Raw genomic sequence first — 22,763 nt, forward strand, 5'->3', positions numbered from 1 at the left:
GGAAACTCACGCAAGCACGGGGATAATATACAAACTCCACACAGTTAGGGCCATGGTGGGACTTGAACCCAAGACCTCAGCGCTGTGAGGCAGTAACGCCAACCATACTGCCCAAATGTAATAATTCATGTGATAGTGATCCTGGCTATATCTACCACATTTATGTACTTTACATTTGATAGGAGACCTCGTACACACCAGTCAATATCTAAACTGCATTAGGTCTAGTAAAGGCCAAATACATGCCAATGTAAAACAAAAAAGAAAGTTTCAAATATCTAAGTTATTACCACTGAGATGACTGTTACTTATTTTACTTTCTTACAACACTATAATTAAAATATTTCTTTGACTTATCTTATGTTATCTAGGTAACATGTTAGTATTATATGGCATAATATAATAACATGATACAGTTATGTTATGCTACGAGGGAATCGGTATGATTTACCGCCGGACGCCTGTCCGGCGGTTGGAATCCCGACAGCGGCTGCCTGACATGGGTGAAAATCCAGATCGTCCCTAAGGTAAGTATTCACTAACCTAATTCCCTCCCCAACCCTCCCTTAGGTGTGGCTAACCCTAACCTTCCCCCCAGTGCCTAACCCTAATCCCCCCTCTGTGCCTAAACCTAACCCCCACCTTCCCCACCGCCTAAACCTAAGTCCCCCGGGGGGGTGCTTAACCCTAAGTCTCCCCACGGGGGTGCCTAACCCTAACCCTCCCCCTAGCCTAACCCTAACCTCCCGGGGTGTGCCTAACCCTAAGTCCCCTAAACCTAACCCTCCCCTCTCCGCGGCTGACCGCGCTTGGCGCCCGGCATCACTTAGATCGGTATGCCGGTCTCCCGGCGTCAGTAAAATGACAGACGTCTACATTTAGATGCCTGTCATTTATCCCTCGCCGGGATAAAGCAGTCGGGAAGCCGGCTGTCGGGATTAGATCCGCCGGCTTCCCGACTGCATACCGCTATGAGAACCCACTTCAGAGTTCCATGATCAGTATAACCACACAGACCTACAACCTTATTCATTTATATGGTCATGGATTATCCCTGTGACTTCTACATACATTACAAGCATTCATGTCTATCTTTCTGCCCCCCAAGGCATTATGGGCACTAATCTGCAAAATTTTCAGAGTTCATCTGAAAAATCATACACGTTCACGGTGTGTAAGTGAAAGCTGCTTTGAGGGCAGTTCTTATTATATAATTGAGCCTGTTAAAATAATATTTAGATGTGTTCATACTAAATTACACAATTTTATGCACCTGTGATCACGTGCTCCTGTGGTCGAGGGTAGATTGTGCTGCTGTGATTGCGGGGGTGGGGGGGTTGCGGAGAGGATCCTGCGATCGCGGGGTGTGCTCATGTGATGGGGGGTGCTCCTGTGATCGCGGGTGGGGGGGTCCTAGAGTATGATACTTACTATAGTATGAGGGATTCCGGGCTGACAGAGGCAGCACAGCTGGCAGACGGTGGTGAAGTAGGCGGACACTAGCGGCCAGTGTCCGCCTACTTATCGTTCAGTTGGGGGGATAGTTCCCCCTACACTAGAACGATTAGTTGGTGAAAATCAAACATGTTTGATTCTCACCAACTAGTTGGAATGACCGTTTCCACCATCCAACTAGTTGGCTGGTTTGAACTATATGATCCTGGTGTGTGACCAGCTTTAGGATCTGCAGGTAAAGTAATACCACTTTCACATCGCAGTGCCAGGTAGCACACGTGACGTGATGAGTCCATCCCGTGTGCGACCCGGCTGAGACACCGCTCGACTGGCAGCCTGACCTGGGTCGATGACGTCACTGCCATCACCTGGTGAGCCGGTGCTTGTAGATCATCTCATCTCTAAGCGTATCGACCCGGGTTACATGTTCACACTGCATTGCGAGCCAGTGTTCAACCCTGCTTGTTCCCCGGGTTGAAATGCCGGGTTGCTCAACCCGGTTTATTTCAACTGAGCCCTTTCACACTGCACTGTATCCCGGGTTGCTCCATGTTCACGTGCAATAACCCGGGTTATTGCTGGCAATGTGAAAGAGGTACAGTCAGGTCCATAAATATTGGGACATTGACAGAATTTTCAGATTTTGTACTCTATTCACCACCACAATGGCTTTGAAATGAAACAAACAAGATGTGATTTAACTGTAGACTTTCAGATTTAATTTGAGGGTAATTACATCCAAATCAGGTGAACGGTGTAGGAATTACAACGGTTTCTATATGTGCCTCACACTTTTTAAGGGGCCAAAAGTAATGGGACAAACTAAACAATCCTAAATCTAACTTTCACTTTTTAATACTTTGTTGCAAATCCTTTGCAGGCAATTACAGCCTGAAGTCTGGAACGCATAGACATCACCAGACGCTGGGTTTCATCCCTGGTGATGCTCTGCCAGGCCTCTACTGCAAATGTCTTCAGTTCCTGCTTGTTCTTGGGGCATTTTCCCTTCAGTTTTGTCTTCATCAAGTGAAATGCATGCTCAATCGGATTCAGGTCAGGGGATTGACTTGGCCATTGCATAACATTCCACTTTTTAGCCTTAAAAAACTCTTTGGTTGCTTTTGCAGTATGCTTTGGGTCATTGTCCATCTGCACTGTGAAGCGCCGTCCAATGAGTTCTGAAGCATTTGACTGAATATGAGCATATAATATTGCCCGAAACACTTCAGAATTCATTCTGCTGCTTTTGTCAGCAGTCACATCATCAATAAATACAAGGGAACCAGTTCCATTGGCAGCCATACATGCCCACGCCATGACACTACCACCACCATGCTTCACTGATGAGGTGGTATGTTTTGGATCATGAGCAGTTCCTTTCCTTCTCTTCTCTTCCCATCACTCTGGTACAAGTTGATCTTTGTCTCAGCTGTCCATAGGATGTTGTTCCAGAACTGTAATGACTTCTTTAGATGTTGTTTGGCAAACTCTAATCTGGTCTTCCTGTTTTTGTGGCTCACCAATGGCTTGCATCTTGTGGTGAACCATCTATATTCACTCTTGTGAAGTCTTCTCTTCATTGTTGACTTTGACACATATACATCTACCTCCTGGAAAGTGTTCTTGATTTGGCCAACTGTCGTGAAGGGGTTTTTCCTCACCATAGAAATAATTCTTATGTCATCCACCACAGTTGTTTTCCGTGGTCTTCCGGGTCTTTTGGTGTTGCTGAGCTCTCCGGTGCGTTCTTTCTTTTTAAGAATGTTCCAAACAGTCGATTTGGCCACACCTAATGTTTTTGCTATCTCTCTGACCCAACCTCCAAATTTGCACCAATCCTATGCTAGGTGCAGATTCTATATCTGAGTATGGGCCTCCAATGTAAGAGAGTAAGCTCTGTGTGGGCAACCACTTCAACAACATGCCCATAACACACCCAGGAATGGAAAAGATGGATTGCCATTGAGAATTCAGTAGATTATTATACAATACATCTAAATCACCAAATGTATTCCTGTGCAATAATTAAAAAGGCAAATGTACCTTCATACACACAATAAAAATAGCTGTTATACTCTGAAAAACACCATTCGATCTAATAACACATAATACACAGACTGTAATTCAAAAATCTTGTTCCTTAAGAATCTGCACAGGTACTTCCTCTATATAGTATCAATTTAAAAACAAAATTTGTACCCAGTAATGTTAAATGGGAATAATGTTGCAATTTAAAAGCACAAAAAGTATCCAGCAGTATTAGATGGAATTAATGATGCAGATGGCAACACTAGGTCTTGAAAAATAAAATAGTTCACAGGTATTGTATCAATGATAAGTGTGACAAACTCTTTATACTGATGTCAAAGTTCCCATCCCGATATTTAAAAAATATTAAAGTCAATAGATCGAGGAATTCACCCATATAATAATAGAAAAACAATAGTCACACATTGGCCCCCACAGAGAAAAAAAGAACAGACATTGGCTCCCACAGAAACAAATGGCCCCTGCAGTAATAAAAAATTGTTCCCCATAGTAATTACACTCACATTGAAACCCACAGTAATTACACACATTGGCCCCCACAGTACAGTAATTACACACACATTGGCCCCTACAGTAATAAATACACTGGCCCCCACTTTGAAGGAGCTCAGTGTTTCTCTCCCTCCCTCAGCGGCAGGAGTTTATGCAGAGGGAGTGCCAAAGAGCCTGTCTTTCTTGGTCACGGAGCAGTGGAAGCACTGGGCAGGTGGGAAGGCGACGTGGCATGCGTGACCTATGAGTCATAGGTTACGAGTCAGGTCACATCTTGGAACCTGGAAAATCCCAGCGCTGCCTAAGTTTGACATTGTGGTGATGATCGCAGCACACTTGGGAACGGCACAGCGGTTGAAAAACGCTGTATTACAGGATAGTTGTGAGAGTTTAATGTGCTGCAGAGAATATGAAAAACATTTAATAAATGTATATTTTAACATAAATTGGTGTGCTTCCATTCAACATGTCTTGGGACATTATCTTAGTACAATTTTATAAATCATTAAATGAACATATGACATTACAATTCCCTAACATTACCTGACCATTGAGCATGCCCATAATGTTACATGCCATAGTGTGATCTCTGGGCCTGATTCAGACCCGGTTGCAAGCGCTGAGCCGAAAAGCTCTCTGGGGCTTGCGGCCAGGAGACCCTACCACATGGGTCTCATCGCAAGCCCGATGGTCTTGACCATCGCGACCATCATCCTGGCTGCTCGCATTAGCTGTGGGTGGCAACCCACAGCAACGCGAGCGGCCAGGAGGCCGCTCCATAAACAAAAGAAAAAGACGCCCTGATTCAGGGCTCTGAATCAGGGCCTCTGTTTGTTGAAACGCTGAAAGGTTAACAGTAAATTATATTGATTACTGCAGTGAGGGAAATGGTTACTAAACAATGTGAGCCCATGGCAGGGAATGCAACGGAGTTTGACTTTGTAATAGTGGTGTGCGATTCCCAACTGTCATCTGTCTGATGACTGCTGGGAGCTGATTGGCTGTAGCACCATTTATCAAATGGCACAAATTTCATCAACCCCCCCATCACATGAGCATACCCCGCGATCACAGGAGCCTCTCCGCAACCCCCTCTTTCTGGACAGCAGCCCAGCACACTCTGCTGTGTGTCCCCCCCCCCCTGGCTTTGCACCGGGCTGAGGGGCTCACAGCAACCCCCTCCCCAGCAAGAAGCACTGCATAATTGTCTTCATTTTTTTATCATAAGGGGGTGTGGCCACACCTCCCTTGATTAGGCCATGCCCCCTTCCCCGGGACCGGTACGGCTCTCTACGCCAGTGGCAGGTTGCCACAAGTCACCGTCGAGTAACATCTTTCTAATTTGCCGCCTATTACATTCACTGATTCTGAATGCACACTCGCTGGAAATGTGCCAGAAATTTCAGAGATAACTTGCACTCTATTACATACAAAGAGCATGTAAACGTGTTTCTAGGAATTTCAGTGCAGTTGTGAAGAGTGAGAAACTACATTAAAGATATACAGCTGCTTCACGCCTATGCAGCCTTCCTGTATAGAGTTGTAATGCCATTAATGCTAGACCACAATTAGAACTTGTTTTGGAATTTGCTAATGGCAAACTACTTGATTAATTCAACTGGACAAGGAAATTATACCCATTAGGAAAACAAAGAGTTGATCCATGGTAATGTGTGTGAGTTAATGAGCATATTGGAATCAAATATAATGTGATTGTCACAGATGACCACTTCAGATACACATAATCATACCTAATGAAGCACAAACATATCAAGGGGTACATACTACATAGTAGCATAATTTAACAGATTTGACTTCAAGTCTACCATTCTAGAAACTTATAATTGAGGACAAGTATATATTAAAGAAGCAGGGCATTGAACTCCAAACTGTACCTTATACTTATGCTAAACCAGAATCAGTATGATTTACCCGCGGACGGGAAGCCAGTAGTCAGAAGATCGACAGCGGCATCCAGATGGTGAAGATCCCGACAGGGGCTGGTAAGTAAACTAACCTTCTCCCTCTCCCTTCCTAACCCACCCCGGCAGGTCCCTAAACTTAACCCCCCCCATCCCGGGCCTAACCCTAACCCGTATACTTACCTTTGGGATATCGACGTCGGTATCTTGAACCCTTCGGGATGCTGTCGTCAGGATTCTGGCGTCAGTATCCTGGCGTCTGGCCTCCTCCTGTAGGAGGGGGTGGTAGAGCTGTGTGTCCCACTCCCAAATCCATAACCAGCCCCGTATCTCTGAGCTTAAGTTATTATAGGAAAATAGGGATGAAAACGGTGTGGGATTCCCCTTATTTTCAAATAACCAGTACCAAGCTGAACCAGATTGTACCTTGATTGCTGATTTTTGGTCTCAGGTCTTGTGCTGTGTGGCTAATTCTGGGATTAGATTGTGTCTAGCTGACACGAAAAATCTGTTTGGTTTAGACCTTGCAGATGTATTAATCCATAATTTGCAAATGTATGTCATTATTCTTTTTACATTAGCTAAGGTATGTATTGCTAGAAAGTGGATGGCCCCACAGGCCCCGTCTCTTCCTTCCTGGATAGGTCTAGTTACTTCAACTGTTTCCCATGAACGATTCATGTACAGTATATGAAAACGAAGTGTCAATTAAAGTTTGACAGAATTTGGTTCTTACGAAAGTCTAACAGTGCGTACACACTAGACGATATGCTGCCTGAGCGATATCTTCTAGTGTGTCCCCGGCAGGGTGTGCTCAATGTCGATCATGATATTGAGCACACCCGCTGAACGATATCATTAACGATATCGTTCAGCGCCGGGCTCTCTCCCCCATTCCATAACATGCAGCAACCTGACGACATCGTCAGGTTGGCCTGCATGTTAACCCGATGAACGATGATGACGAACGACCCGCGGGAACGCGCGTCGTCGTTATCGTTTTTGTGATAAAAATGGACGATAAAGTGGACTGAATGATAACGATATCGTTCAGTCGTCCACTTTAATCGCCCAGTGTGTACGCACCATAAGTTTGTTTATCCTGTCCCTCTGGGTGCTCCCGTCACCTCATTGCATATATGTACTCCTACAGTTCTTTCTGGGTTATGTTCTATATCACCTGTCTAATATAATTTTTGCCTAATGCTTTATGATTTATTGCTAATTCTTCATGTTTTGTCTATCTGCCTGCTGGTCTCACTATGCACCTTTTCTGTTAATGTTGTCAATTGTTTTCCCATTGTCTTTTTGTTGTTTTTCTTTGATGGTTTGTCTATATGTATCCCATTTCAAAAATATAATAAATATACTTGATTAAAAATAAAAATTGGTCTAGTGGACTGTCTTATATATATATATATATATATATATCTATATCACTCTCCTTGCCGATCCTGTGGTGCCTCCCCGCTCTCCTGGTCCCGGCTTCCGGTGGTGACTTGTGTGTCCAGGCGCCTTTTCCCTGGGAGCTGCTGCCTGCCGCTGGCCTTACCCGCTCTGTCTGACTGTTGGTGCCTGGGGACCACTGGGGCCGCCTGTGTAAGCCATACCTGGGAGTACGGCGGTCATTTTGGTGCTCTTGTCTACCTGTTTCAGCCTGATCTGCGCTGCAGTGCCTCCCTCCACTCTTAGTCCCAGCTGGCTCCTTCTCTTCATGGCTGGAACCGGCGGATTCCGGGACCCCTGTCCTGTGTGCTGCTGCTGGGCTGCCCCTGTCAGGTCTCTTGTGTTTGCCTCTCCTTCTTTAGGTACCAGAAGAGTTCTGTATGTGAACCGCGTCTGGGTGTTCAGTGATCATCTTAGATTTTTCTACTCTAGGCTCCAAGTGTTATTTGCTGCACTGTTGCTCACACACCTGCTGTGAACTACGGTGTTTCCTCTGCTCACCTCTCCCAAAAGGGTTTTTGCGGAATCTTCCTGCTCAGCATCTGCCTGTCATGGGAAAAATAGGGCAAGCTGGAAAAATTTGCCCGTAAATCCTCTGTTTTCCTCCCGGAGGGAGCTCAATCTGGCCCCTCGCAGGATGATCCCAAAGATGATGACCCCTGTCCCTGAGACAGGTGCTACAGGCGGTCTCTGCATCGGAGAAGAGTTACTGATAAAATTGGGGAGGTACAAGTTGATCTTTTATTAATCTGCCACGATCTCCAGAAAATGGGAGAGAAGGTTGAAGAAGCGGAGCACAGGATCTCTGACAGGGACGTATCTATAATGGGTGTAGGGTGTGCGGGGCACATGGGCCCACGGGTCCAGGGGGGCCCACACCGCACACCCTGCACCCATAGTCAATTATACTTACCTGTCCGCCGATTCCGGAAGTGCTGCTCTGCAGCGCCGGACCGGTGCTGTACAACTGCAAACACTCACTGCGAAAATGTTGGTGGCCATTTTCCCATTGATCTGCGCATGCGCAGTAAAGATGTCCTGGGAAAGTAGGGACAGGCGCCATTTTCCCGGAGACCCGCGCATGCGCTGTAGATTCTGCCATGAAGTTTCTCTGAGCCGCCGTCAGAGGAGGGGGCCCAAATGGAGGCTGCACATGGGCTCCCTCCTCTCTTAAAACGCCCCTGATCTCTGACCTTGAAGATGCTGTTTGTCCTATGGAAAGTGATTTGGCTGCTGTTAAGGAACAGATGGCTCTTTACTAAGCTATCTGATCTGGAGGGCCGTCTCCATCGTAATAACCTACACTTTGTTGGATTACCTGAGAGGGTGGAGGGCTCCCAACCTGAATCCTTCCTTGAAACTTGGCTGACATCAACATTTGGCAAGGATGCTTTCTCTCTACACTTCGCTATTGAACATGCATATCACATTCCCACGCAAGCTCCACAACCTGGAGCTCCGGCTCACACGTTCATAGCTAAGCTTCTTCACTATAGGGATCATGACGCTGTCCTTCGATTGGTGAGAGTTCAAGGCCCTCTCAAGATTGAGAATACTGCTGTCTCTGTCTTCCCGGACTTTGCCCTAGATGTTCAAAAATCACGTTCTCAGTTTCAGCAGGTGAAGAGGAAGCTTTGTGACTTGCAGTTGTCCTACTCTGTTATTTCCGGCCAGGCTGAGGGTGGTTGTGGATGGCAAAACACATTTCTTCACTTTGAGTTCCCGTGGGGCGGTATCTTCTATTTATTCCGCCCTAGGTATGCATTCTTCCCCGATAGTCTTACACTGTCCTTGAAACCTAGATGGAAAACTGTCTTAGGGACTCTCTCAGATGAGCAATGGACCCATATGTTTGGTGGCACTCGGGATGCTACTGCCTGTATCCGTTATCAACAGATATTTTTTATTTTTCACAGAATATTTAACTCTCCACTTAGTCTCTTTAACATGGGGATTCGGGCTGACTCCAATTGCCGTAGATGCTGGTTGTCAGAGGCAGCATTCTGGCACCTCCTTTGGGAGTGTCGGGATGTGCAATATTTTTGCAATCAAGTGTGGGATTGTGTCCGTACTACTATACCTATATTACTTGCTCTAGATCCACTCATATGCCTATTTGTTTTTTCCCTCGAGGAATCGTTCAATGTTTTAACGTACAAATATGTTTTTCATTTGCTGTCTTTAGCTAAGGTTATAATAGCATGGAAGTGGATGGGGGCTGATTCACCTGATTTTCATGATTGGGTGATGATTAGCTAATGACACAGTCAACCATGAGAGATACCTGTATACGGCTAGGGGGGTTTTGCCCAAATTCCATAAACTGTGGTCTCCATGGCACACACCTCACTATGGTCGGAGAAGTAGAGCTCTTCCATCATTCGGAGCCGTGTAATTTTAGGGGGGCTGCCAGTGCACGTGTTGCACCTTTTGTAACTGTTGTTTACTTCCCACATTGTCACAGTGTTTTTCTGTATACTTATTTTACAGAGATTTGTCTGTATTGTCCATTTTGTCTCTGATTGAATGCTCACTGTGCTTTTTGGTCTGTAATAATTGTTTTTTTTTTGTTTTATTGAAAATCAATAAAATATACTTGATTAAATAAAAATATATATATATATCAATAGTCGCCTAGATTTGTATTGAGACGCCCACCTTCGTCTTCGCGAACTTCTGAGTAACCCTGAGTTTCTCAGAATGGCCATTGGAACTAATACGCCAGAGCCAGTTAATCTGCGTACAAGAACACAGTCACTGGCTGCGACACGCTTACAAAACGGTCACCACATGCCTGCATATCTCTAACCACCCCTCGTAACCTCCCACAAATGGCCCCTACCTATCAATCACTGTACATGTAAATTCTTTCTGCGAGCGACAGTGGTAATCCATCGGGACGCTTTCGCTGTTCGACTCCGACACATGCAGTATTTAAAACATCGTCCAACTGTGTAAATATTGGGATTGTGTCCATCTCTGACTCGGGCCCATAGCGCCCAGAAGTGTTTTGATAAGTTATAGAGAACAATGCAAATCTTACAAATGTCTTAATCCTAAAACCTGCAAGAACAGTAGGTAGTGACAATGGGCCTGATTCAGATGTGGATGATAATGCAATCGCAGTTGCTGACCCATCTGCAGCGGCTGTGCGAATATATGCTAATGCATGCAGCAGCCTGGAAATGTATTGAGACGACCATAGGTGGCTTCGCAGAGCAGCGGTGGTCACAGATCCTTCAATAATTGACCATCTGAGTAATCAGAATGGCCATGAGAACTGAGACGCTGGCGCCATGTTTCTGCCTTCGGGATTGCAGATGTATGCATACATACGCCCAGAAAGCGGTCAGGACACGCCTGTGTTCTTGCCGCCACTCCCTGATCTCACAAAACGGCCTCTGTCTGTCAATGACTTGCAAACAAATCCACACTACAACCGTAGTGGCAAATCAATCACCGTGCGTGCTCATTGCAGCAATCGGCCGATAAACATTCAACTGCGTAAATATCAGCATTGCCTACATATCTGAATCAGGCCCAATGTGCATTTTTATTCATGACACCAGTGTCGAAACTGGATTATTGGCTGAGACAAGATCAGTTTAAAATTGAAGCGTGCACGACGCCATCTTGCGAATGGCAGCTAGACTCCATTTTAGGAACAAGAATCTACAAGACGCCATTTTGCGACCAGCGCCATTTTAAGTTACAACTCACAAGCTAAGTACAGATGGCAATGTTTTTGATAATCTACCAAGGGCAACTGGAAGAACAGCTTCCTGAGAAAAAGTAAATAGAATAGACAATGAGTGTTTTTACATACAAATTGGGAATCCCTGTATGCAGACAAGTATAGTTGTGGCAATTGTAATATAATCCAGGCATTGATCTACACAATTGGATTTGTCTGAATCCTAAACAGGTTTTAGCCCCACACCCAGACAGGATGGCCCCAGCTTCACAGCTTGGGGTAACACATTTGCATTCACACAAGAGTCTGAGAGAATAAAGAGCTTTTCTTTTGAGCCTGGGAAAGGTGGGGGCTGCTGAGATAGGGGGCATGTGGAACTATAATGCTCAGCAATCCACTCTGCTAGGTGTTCACTTAGTGAGACTTAGTAAGTGCACCATTAATATGCACAATTGCGCTGGTAACTAATCGCATATTAGCGAATGCATAAGACCTTGAATGAAAACACTGTTTTATTAGCTAAATGCGCATGCATCTGTCCCCAGTTAACTAGCGTCTTTATATCAAACCCTGTATACTCACACATTACATATCCACATAAAAGGTTTAATAAGCTTTAAGGTATAAGATTTAAGTTGGTTCAGTTAGTATAAATGCTGTGAAATAAAGATATTTGATAACTAAGGTTTTATACATGCTAAGTAAGCCATGTTTGGTTTCGTATTGATGCGTACTATTTCAACAGAATTCCGGTATTATCGGTGTGGAGATCGCATCATGCATTCTCAACTTATGGACCGCAGAGACTTCAAGCAACAAAATGTATATTATATGAACAACTGTTAGGATGATTGCATGGGGTGGGAGGGCAGAGACCCCAGTTGTTGGAGGCTGGTTTGAGTCTATTTGAACCAGCCTGTTAAACGCTCTGTAACAGATGCTTCCCCCATGGGAACCAATAGCATCAGCAACAAACTTCTCTATTGTCCTGTCTATTCTGGGGGGGTATAAAGCACTGGGTTTTTAGTCTTCTTGCTGAATGCTGAATGATGGGGTTTCTTGCTGATGCCTAACATCTGGACCAGAAAGCGCTGCGTATGTATACTGTACTTGGGGTCTGTATAATTCCTTTGCATCTAATTGTGTCTGGATCAATAGCGTGTAACTGACTGTACTTTTTACTTGAATAATACTTTGTGCTTCGGAACCACACGTTCCGTCTGGAGTCTTTTATTTACTGTATGACTGCGTACACAAATTGGCGTCATCCTTAGAGGTTTATAGGTATGATTTTAGAAGGTACAGGCAGGGGTATAGAGGTTCTGATCCAGTATAATCAGATGGGGGCTCATCGAGTGAAGTCACTTACCTACTCATACGGTACATACGGCTATCGATATCTCAGCAAAGGGTGGAGTGGCCACATGCAGGGTTTTCCTGCAACCGCTTTGTGCTGAAAAATCGCTATCCATTTTCGTGTGAGCTAAGGAAGCTGACTAGAATCCAGGGACAAGAAAGGAAAAAGTTTGTTTTCCTTTGTTGATAGAACCTAATGTTTAAAAGGGTGCCGCCGTATTGAGTACGCGGCTGAGTCGGTTTTGCGCACAGTAAAGAAGCATAAAATCATACCTATAAACCTCTAAGGATGACGCCAATTTGTGTACGCAGTCATACAGTAAATAAAAGACTTCAGACGGAACGTGTGGTTCCGAAGCACAAAGTATTATTAGTACACAGCTAAAAAGTCATTATACGGTTGTGTGGTAGTCGCATTATTGTGTATGCGGCTGGTCACACAATAGCGTATACGTACTTCCGGTTCTGCTGCCACGTATTTAAACAAAGCCGTTGAGGTTTACATTTTTCAATTGTTATCAATATCTGGGTTAACGTGTATTTTTCTGCGCAGGAAAAAGTGTGTAACAGTGAGTATGTGTTGGACAGTTAAGGGTATCGTATGATCCTTAAGGGCTAGGGGCAAGGGTTAGTCTAGCCGCTCAGTAAGCAGCTTACCGTTCAGTACACAGAGCAGGTGTATGGTTTGTTATTTTTGTTAGGGACCGGCTGTCAGTGTGACTGCAGTGTTCAGTAATAAGGTTGGATTATTTGAGCATTGTAGTTGAGTCGCACTAGGTGTGATTGTGAGCTGAGAGATAATAGGTGAGCCGGAGCATCTAGAATTTCTTCCGTAGGTGAGCGGGGGCATCTAGAAATTCTTCCGTAGGTGAGCGGGGGCATCTAGGAATTTCTTCCGTAGGTAAGTGAGAGTATCTAGATTGTCTTTCACCAGTTTAAATCTTTATTGAAAAGCGTAGGATTTAGTCTCAGAATGGGAGCCATGCAAACAGTAGAGATGTTAGACAATGATGCGCTGCTAATGAAAGCTCCGATTGGATTGGCTCGTCATATTATGCATACTAAGTACGGTACTTATGCAATAAGGTATTGTGATGTATGGTTTAAAATGACGATGAAGAGTGTTATACCGTTTCCCAGAATTTGTAGTTTTGATAAGGATGTATTAGATAATGTCTGGGATCACATCAGTTGGATGTGCTCCCGAGAGAAAAAGGTCAAATATTGTGAATGTTTAAAATTGCGGCAGCATGAAGGGGATGCGTGGCTTAAAAATGTGCAAGCGACGCAAACTAGCGTTGCGAGCGCATTGCCAGAGAATGCATCCGCAGCACTGAATTGCAATACGGGCGAGCCGCAAATTGGCGTGCACGTGCGGAAAGGTATCGTTGTGGAAAGTATTGCCAGCAGTTCACTCTCACCTCCGCCACCTTATGTGGATGGAGGTGCAAGTACAGTTACCAAAAATACCCATAAAAATGTAACAAGCAATTTGTACCCTCTCTTAAGCAACCACAAAGAAAATGATTATGATGTGGATGATGAACCTATTGTAATGTCTGCCATTTCCCATGCTGTGCAAATGATAGATGCTGCATCACCACAATCACGGGTGGTGCCGCCATCTCCATCGGTAACAGCAAGGGAAGTGTTAACACCCTCTGCACCCGTAGAGGAAGTTGTTCATACCATACGTAGCAGCAGCAGATTAAACCCCCAGCCAGGTAACCAGGTCAAAGGTAGCAACGCTACCGGTCTGCATCCCATTCGGACGTTAACTGTTCCGAATGGAAATGCAGATGTGAACGGTGTAGTGCCCGCGAGGGAAGTGGTAATGCATTGTCCTTGGACAAGAGCAGAACTAAATTCCATCATAAATGATTTCCCCAATCCAAAAAAGGAACTAGCCAAATGTCAAAGATTTTTGAGGAATTTGGGTAGTTCTCATGAGCCAACTAACAAAGATTGGCGTGTGGTGTTAAGGGCCTATCTACCACGTAATACCGACGTGACAAAATTTATCACGGATTGTGTATTGGATGGTGACGTTCCCTTAACAGACCAAGTAAACCAAGGTAACATTTCCCACATTGTGACTCAATTGGGTATATATTTTCCAGTAGTAGTTAACTGGAACAAAATTTTCACCATAAAACAAAAGGAGAGTGAAACTGCAGAAGACTATTGCGACCGAGGCTCTGCAGGCTATCACCCAGTACACTGGGATAGAAGATATTAAAGATAGCACTCACCACAGGGGAATGATAGTCACGGTACTCATGGATGGTCTGAAAGAGAAATTAAAGACTCGGGTTCAGACCTCACAGCCTGGCTGGAGGGGACTCACAATAGATAACCTCATAGAGTCTGCCATAGAACATGATAAAAATATCACAAAGAAGAGAGAGACCCAGAGCGAAAAACTAATGGCTGTCAGTATCCAAGCTCTGGAAGGAATGACAATAACATCACAGCCAACCGACACACCTGCACCCACACACACCTGCACCTGAACAATTACACGTCCTCACCAATCCCACACCACAGCAAACACATCCTTACCCTACATATCATACACAAACACAGGTCTCATGCTACCCACAAACTTCATACCTCCCACCATACCCTTATCCTCCATATCCTTACCCATACTCACCACCTTTCCCTTTTGCTCAAATCCCACAACAATCTTTTCATCCACCCCGCTCAAAAACATGTTTTAACTGCAACCAAGCGGGACACATAAGTAAGTACTGCAAAGTAAAGAACACCACACATGAACACGGGTTTCCCAAGGGTTCATAGGCAACCCCAGTATCTTCTCCCAGGCCTTATATGACTGTTTACAATCTTTTCAATCTGCCAATGTATCTGTTCTAATGTAAAATGTGGACGATTTATTGTTGTATTTTAGGTCATGTTTAAATGATATTAAACTGTTGTGCTTTATCTCCCACTCACAGGACACAAGGTTGCTAAGGATAAACGGCAGCCATGCCAGGCTGAGGTCAACTACTCGGAATACTATCCAACCCAGTGGCCCAGGCATTATTTAGAGCAGTAGCTATTAATAACAAGATTTAATTGCAGGAATCTGTATGCAGATACTATATTCCTAGAATTATTAAAAATGATGGGGGGACTTATTTTACAGGTGACGTTTCCAAGAACATGTGTAAGGTGATGGGTAACACTAAGATTATGCCAGACTCTCTTTTCCTTTATTTGCCCCCCCTTGGAGATACTCTTCAAATAGGCAGCCTCATGTGAAAATATGATAATGAGGTTACTGTGCAGGGTCTCACGAAGATGAATGAGAATAACCGAAATTGAAAGTGTTATTAACTAACATGTCTAATGCAAACTGTCATGATGTCAAATCTGGAGAATTTATGATCCAAATTTTTTTTAGCTCAGGTTGTTTGACTGATCGGTGGAAAGGTCCGTATCTGACGATACCACATCCTCAAAGGGTGGCCGAGGAAGATACGTAGGTCCATTCCACTCACTATAGGGAGGTTAACCAACCGGTGGAGATATAAGGCGGAGACAAGGCCAATAACGTGGACCTGTCGATTGCGAGCTTGTGCCGGAAGGATTAAAAAGGTGACGGTGAGATATCTGAGCTAAAGAAATGTGTAGATCAGTGCTTCCAGCAATGGAGTGGTCTGCTGTGGTCATCCTAGTTCTTTTTTTTCCAGAGTTTTTGTCGTGATGATCTATTTGGGGATACTCAGTGTCTGTGATGGAGGACCGATTGAGGAAATGGGAGCTGATGGCAGTGCTGATGGAGTGGAGTCAGGAGGAGTGCAATGCCAATCAGGGGAGTGTCTGACCAATCTTAGTATTGTAATCGTTATGTTATTTGGGAAGAATACTTCCAGAAGTTATGACCCTCACACATGTTGAAATGCTTAGTATACATAAAAACATACCATCACCATATCTTCACACGCAATATGAACATAGAGGCAAAAGAAATATGATACCTGGTGATGTGCATAAAGCCACTCAGTTAATTAGTGAGACAACTGGCTTTCAAGTTTAAGTTGCACTGGATCCCACCAGAATTGCTCTGGGTACATTAAATTTTAGATATATTCAGGAACTTGCTAAATTGATAGATAATATCACCGAGATGTACGATGACACATTCAGGTATACAGGGAGAGAATTGCAAGCGTACAAGAAAGAACTGGTGCAACACAGGCTAGTGTTGAATTATTTAACTGCTGTTACTGGAGGGTATTGCGTAACGTTAGCCACCCAATTTGGAGTAAAATGTTGCACCTATGTCACCAGCAACCCTAAGGAGGTGATAGACCGGAGGATGTATGAAATTCTGCAGCTAAAATGGGAGTTTCGTAAGAACCATAATGCTTCAGTAGCTGAAGTAGGGGAAAAGAAAGAAGGATGGGTTTCATGGCTGAACCCAGTGAAATGGTTCTCAGGTCTAGGGGAATGGGTCCAGGAAGTGATCGCCAGCATAGGCAAATTCTTAATCCTTATACTGATTGTCATCATAATAATTGGAATATGTGTCCGGTGTGTTCCTATTGTGTTGAAGTGTGGAAAATTTAAAAATAGAGTAAAACGAAAGAACGAAACTATGATGGTGGTCAGTAATGACAATATGATTACCGAGGTAAATATAGAACTGCATTACAACCCTGAACTAGGAAATGCCATCATTTAATGTATTATATTTTGACATGCATAAAATGTATTATTGAAATGTTATTTTTAAAACACCTCAGATAAAGTAAAGTCTAAATTCCCCTTCAAGACTGCTTTTATAAGACAGGTGCATCCCCACACCTTTCACATGATCTTCCAAGATCCGCGGTGTGCGTATAATAGTAGTTTTATGTCCCCACCCAGAGACACATTATTGATGGATTAAGAACCACCTTGTGCCATCCCATAATAACACTAAATAATATGTAAATGTAAGCCTAAATTAAATTGTAATAGCAGATTGTGATAGCATATTGTTCGCTATCAAAGGGTGGGCTGTCAAAACTGGATTATTGGCTGAGACAAGATCAGTTTAAAATTGAAGCGTGCACGACGCCATCTTGCGAATGGCAGCTAGACTCCATTTTAGAAACAAGAATCTACAAGACGCCATTTTGCGACCAGCGCCATTTTAAGTTACAACTCACAAGCTAAGTACAGATGGCAATGTTTTTGATAATCTACCAAGGGCAACTGGAAGAACAGCTTCCTGAGAAAAAGTAAATAGAATAGACAATGAGTGTTTTTACATACAAATTGGGAATCCCTGTATGCAGACAAGTATAGTTGTGGCAATTGTAATATAATCCAGGCATTGATCTACACAATTGGATTTGTCTGAATCCTAAACAGGTTTTAGCCCCACACCCAGGTTTTACCCCTTCACAGCTTGGGGTAACACATTTGCATTCACACAAGAGTCTCAGAGAATAAAGAGCTTTTCTTTTGAGCCTGGGAAAGGTGGGGGCTGCTGAGATAGGGGGCATGTGGAACTATAATGCTCAGCAATCTACTCTGCTAGGTGTTCACTTAGTGAGACAGTAAGTGCACCATTTCTCATACACACATTAATACGCACAATTGCGCTGGTAACTAATCGTATATTAGCGAATGCATAAGACCTTGTATGAAAACACTGTTTTATTATCTAAATGCGCACGCATCTGTCCCCAGTTAATTAGCATCTTTATATCAAACCCTGTATAGTCACACATTACATATCCACATAAAAGGTTTAATAAGCTTTAAGGTATAAGATTTAAGTTGGTTCAGTTAGTATAAATGCTGTGAAATAAAGATATTTGATAACTAAGGTTTTATACATGCTAAGAAAGCTGTGTTTGGTTTCGTATTGATGCGTTCTATTTCAACAGAATTCCGGTATTATCGGTGTGGAGATCGCATCATGCATTCTCAACTTATGGACCGCAGAGACTTCAAGCAACAAAATGTATATTATATGAACAACTGTTAGTATGATTGCATGGGGTGGGAGGGCAGAGACCCCCAGTTGTTGGAGGCTGGGTTGAGTCTATTTGAACCAGCCTGTTAAACGCTCTGTAACAGATGCTTCCCCCATGGGAACCAATAGCATCAGCAACAAACTTCTCTATTGTCCTGTCTATTCTGGGGGGGTATAAATATGTGTGCTCAAGCACTGGGTTTTTAGTCTTCTTGCTGAATGCTGAATGACGGGGTTTCTTGCTGATGCCTAACATCTGGACCAGAAAGCGCTGCGTATGTATACTGTACTTGGGGTCTGTATAATTCCTTTGCATCTAATTGTGTCTGGATCAATAGCGTGTAACTGACTGTACTTTTTACTTGAATAATACTTTGTGCTTCGGAACCACACGTTCCGTCTGGAGTCTTTTATTTACTGTATGACTGCGTACGCAACTTGGCGTCATCCTTAGAAGTTTATAGGTAGGATTTTAGAAGGTACAGGCAGGGGTATATAGAGGTTCTGATCCAGTATCATCACCAGTGAGTTACAAATCATTAATTCATTATTCAAAAACATAATACAAATCTATTACATGCTACCAGACATGGGACAATATGTTTACCAAGCATGACCTGGACACTGGACACAATCATAGTACATACAATTGTATTCTATGCTATATAGTCATAGGATACTAATCTGCATGGATGATACCAATGTGAATAACTACATCCAGGCTACCAAATCAAAGAAAAAAGGAAAATCTAAGTGGGTAATTGACAATTTACAAAACAGCTACCTTGTCGGGTACAAATATATCCATGTACTGTCCATGACAGCTGGAATTGCATTGTACTCTGGTGCCCAGAAGGCACGTGATGGAGAATACACTGCGCTCCCTCCATCTCCTGCGATAGGCATGTTATATAGCTAAGTCAGAACAGGGCACTGTGCTCGGGCCGCAGGTGCAGTTTCATTGGCACACATGTTCCATTTACTATCTTAAAGTCCCATTGAACTAAAATATTTAAAATCAATAATGCATGAAAACTACCAATATTTCATACTAGCCAAGTGTTCTGAAATGTTAACTGTTTTGCTTATTTGCATCTGTTCATTTATCTCCTTCTTATCCTTTGCCAGCACACTCTCCCTAATGCCAGTACCATTCTGTTCAAATGAAAGATGTTTTAAACAAAAACAATGTTTAGTCTTAAATTATCCCCACTGCATTACATAGAATATATATACATGGTCGTCATTTAAACATCAACTAATGATTTGCCCAATTTAATTATTTTTTACTTTCAATATGAGCTTAACTATTTTTCATGCCATCTTCACAGGAGCCCTCTTCCCCTGCTGGGCATTGGCTTCTATGGACTGCTGATTCTTTCCCTGATGATTGCAGATTTCATCTATTACTACAGACTCAATAAGAAAGCCTTCTCCATCATGCTGAGCCACACTTGGCTTGGGAAGCACGTTGTCCTTCCTCTATTCCATAGAAACCCAGAAGAAAGCATTCAGCATAGCAAAAAAGGTGGAACAAAAAGTGTGACAGTGGATGCGAAACATGACAAGCACAGACCTTTAGAAGGCAGAGTGTGAGGATACTGTGGAGGTGAATTAACAATGACTGTACTACATGGACTAAAATAATATTTATACCTACTTGACAATGTGACAATCACAATCCTGATAAAAGTAAAAATGACCATTTATTGTGTCTTGTACAAGCAATACCAGCTTTCAGCTTAGGCATAGAATTAGAGGTTGCATTAATCACTGCACCACCCGTATATACAGTACAATGTGCCATTTGATATACGTACATATACAGTAGCGGTGCCTGGAATCTTCTAATTGAAATGACAGATATCTGCATAAAAATGTTATGAATGTACTACTAAAATGCCATACGGACCCTTTTGTGGCTTTAAACCCTTTTTAACTATATTTCATAGGCAGGTGCACGGCTGTGTTGTAAAAACATACAGTGCTTAGTCCCATTATTAATATATACCATTGTCTTATCTCCTTACACTATATTATTTTCCTTGAGCACAAAGAGGAGCCAACCAGTGTAAAGATTAAGGGGCCTATTCATCATCACTTAAGGTGCCCACAGACATACCGATGTACAGCGATCAGCCGATGTGTACGATTTCCCTTGAAACTCTCCCCGGCAGCTCTGCACACGATCTCCACACACTATGCACAGAATTTGGTGTCCAGTCTTCATACGATCTCTCCTGCAGTCAAGACTTTCACAGTGCATCGCCTCCTAGATTGTCAGATCTGACCTACTACACGGCAGATCTGAAGATGCGATGTGCGACCAGCGGGGACGCGCATCGCATCGTGAGTGGGGACTCACAATTTCCTCATAATTTTGGCATATTTTACACAATCTGTCATTTCAATGCGTCGGAATCGGCCAGATCGGGTAAAATATCGCTATGTGTGTGGGCAGCTTAAGTTTTCACGAAAGCAGGTGAAAATGCAAATTTTCACCTGCAATTGTGAAAATTAAGTTATTGGACCATTCATCAAGAAGGTAAAGTAGGAGATATCACAGATATCTCCTACTTACTTTCCTCTCACGGAATGGCCCGTTGTGCCCATAAACTAGTATGGGGACAGTATTTATCAAGCTCCGAAAATATAATATATTTGGAGCTTGACTGCAGGAGCATTCGCCATCTTCAGATGGCGAATCTCCTGCTCTGCCATCGCAAACCCATTCCTTCCCTATGGGAAGAAGGTCCGGGTTGTGAAGAGGGATCCTTTTGGCTCCTTCCGCTGGACGTCGGGCTCTTGTGCGCATGCGTGACCTGTAGGTCGCGCATGCGCACTCCCATCACTGCTCCAACAGGATCAGTGAAAGGATTCACTGCTCCGAAAAGGAGCAGTGAAGCTGCTCGCGGGGGCAACTGATTTGGCATCAGCTGTCACCGCACCAGAGCAATGATGAATTACTCTGGCAGCTGCGGCGAGTTAGGATGTTAATGTGTCCATTCTGACCCCAATAATTAACATGATGAATAGGCCCCATAGTCATGTCTAAATGTCTTTTTTTGCCCTAGCTTTTTATTTGGTATGTTAGAAGGTATTTATAGTATATTATATTAGGAATACTTTATTACAGATATATTGGTGTTGGAGTCACAGTTAAATAAAACAATAATTGAAAGGAAAATAGTAAACATGAAATTGGGCACTTTTCGTGAGCCTTGAAGCCTGAAACCCATGGTGACTATTGGTTCATGGTAGATGGTAGATGTAGAGCATAATTTAGGAGCTTCGCTCCCTGTTGTCCCCACTATGTGAAATGGTTAGCCATCTTGCTGTAGTTTTACAGTATATAGAGTAAGATGACTTACTGTGATATAAAGATCTGAGGCTCGTAGTCCATGCCATGTGTGGTGGATCATTATGACTCTCTAATTAAACAAAATATACATTAATTAAAAAGTAATTCTAGTATCCCAAACATGACTCCTCTAATTAATCTGGTGCCAGAGAATCTTTCATATAGATGCTCATTATAAGCGTGTAAGATCATTAAGCTCCATACGTAGACCCTCTAATCAGTGCAAATCCATTATAGTGAAAGACCAGAAGAGTAGTGTACAGTACTGCCTATTATTACTGGGGCTATACACCTAACACAAATTTTGCTTTATTGCTTGCCTCAAAAATGTAGATACAAGTCATGGCAAATGAGTTTCTCGGATCATTAAGTACAGTAGGGCAATTGTAACTAAGCAAAGCTGAACACGGTGCTGGTATCACTTTAGCGTTCATCTTGCATAAGCAGCCATAGAATACTAATGCTGATGTAGCCTAACAACTGTCGCTAACACACCACAGGCCCTCAGTGAAATAAAGGCCTGGTGCCTCCCAGCTGCACAAAGGTAAGGTAGTACCTAGGAATGTGTAAGCACACCCTTCTGTTTTCTAGCAATATTTAGTGGTTATTTATAACCATTTTAAAGTAATATAGAACATTGCAGTATGAATATGTACAATGTAAAAATAATAAAATCACTTAAATGGTTTGTTGTGTATCAACTTTGCATTTGATTTTGGCATTGACCTTCCGGCTATTGCACCACTCATTGTTCTTGATTGATTCTCACTGGGCACACCAGTTACCTGATACAATACGGTTACCAAAATATTTTCTCCAGCTTATTCTCCTGCTCATTTATAGACAATCCCTGGGTACCGCCCGGTCTGCTTTATGTACCCTTGTCAGTATACAGTCATTATGTCAACATGATCTGACTGTTCACATGAATGTTGACTGTCCATTTTAGGGTTCGGGTTAGGCTGTGGTTAGGGCTAAAATCAGCTAAAAATACTGAGAAAGTCGACA

At 43.2% G+C, this 22,763-nt stretch overlaps 1 pseudogene across 1 annotated transcript in view; it reads left to right on the top strand.

Annotated features, from left to right (window-relative positions):
- The window catches only part of LOC148523677 (protein shisa-like-1a), a 61,722-nt pseudogene extending 39,312 nt beyond the window's left edge, over nucleotides 1-22,410 (top strand). Inside the window, exon 3 of the transcript XR_015878439.1 lies at nucleotides 19,726-22,410. The product of XR_015878439.1 is annotated as a protein shisa-like-1a (transcript). The remainder of the gene's footprint in view (nucleotides 1-19,725) is intronic.
- Nucleotides 22,411-22,763: the final 353 nt, after the last annotated feature.

This window comes from Taudactylus pleione, unplaced genomic scaffold (assembly GCF_031769625.1).
Source record: "Taudactylus pleione unplaced genomic scaffold, aTauple2 ptg000129l, whole genome shotgun sequence".
Classification (NCBI taxonomy): domain Eukaryota; kingdom Metazoa; phylum Chordata; class Amphibia; order Anura; family Myobatrachidae; genus Taudactylus; species Taudactylus pleione.